We start from the raw sequence: 804 nt of genomic DNA on the forward strand, positions 1-804 counted from the left end.
GGAATGGTTTCTGTAAAAACTTAAAATAAGTAAATTGAATCTGTTTAAATAATGATGAATACCTGAACTCAACAGATTAAATTTGTACATAAATTCTATTGTTTTCAGTTAGACTATTCATGTACTTGAAGATAGGTATGAGCATAAGTATCTACAGGTCAGGGTTTGGAGTAAAGGATACAAACTTTTATTAGTGTTTGGAGAATACCTGAGCAAAAGGAAAACAGATTGTTTTCCTGGTCCCTGGCCCTTGGCCCCTTGCCCTGGAGGTAAGTTGGGCTTGGGGACTGAGGGGCAGGGCTGGGGGGGCAAGGTGTCTGGGGGCTGAGGGAGCAGGGGCTGCAATGGGCACTGCTGGCCTCAGGCAGCACACCACAGCACCTCCCTTTCCCCCACCTCAGGCCACTCCCAGGAGCAGGGCTGGGGAGTGAGGGTAGGGGTACCTCTCTGAGGGCCACACATGTGCTGGCCAGCCGCGGGGCGGGGGTTGCACACGGTGGCCGCCACCGCACTGCCACTGCCATGTCTCATGCTGCCTTCCCATGGCCAGCTGCACAGCTTTGTGGGCAAGCAGCACAGCAGCAGCAGTGCGGTGGTGTCCTCCATGTGCAGGACGCATATGTGCTGCCTTGCCAGCTGGCTGGTGGGGAGGGGAGGAGGTGGCTCACATGCAGCAGCCACCAGCGTACCACCACTACTGCCCTGTGGCTGGCTGCTCAGTTCCATGGGCATGGGCATGGCTCTGCAGTGGCAGCAGCAGCAAGGGGTGGTGGAGGCTCCATGCCAGCTGGGGGCTGGGGGCTT

The sequence above is a fragment of the Gavialis gangeticus genome, unplaced genomic scaffold, assembly GCF_001723915.1.
Source record: "Gavialis gangeticus isolate Ggan-Ray unplaced genomic scaffold, GavGan_comp1, whole genome shotgun sequence".
Classification (NCBI taxonomy): Eukaryota; Metazoa; Chordata; order Crocodylia; family Gavialidae; genus Gavialis; species Gavialis gangeticus.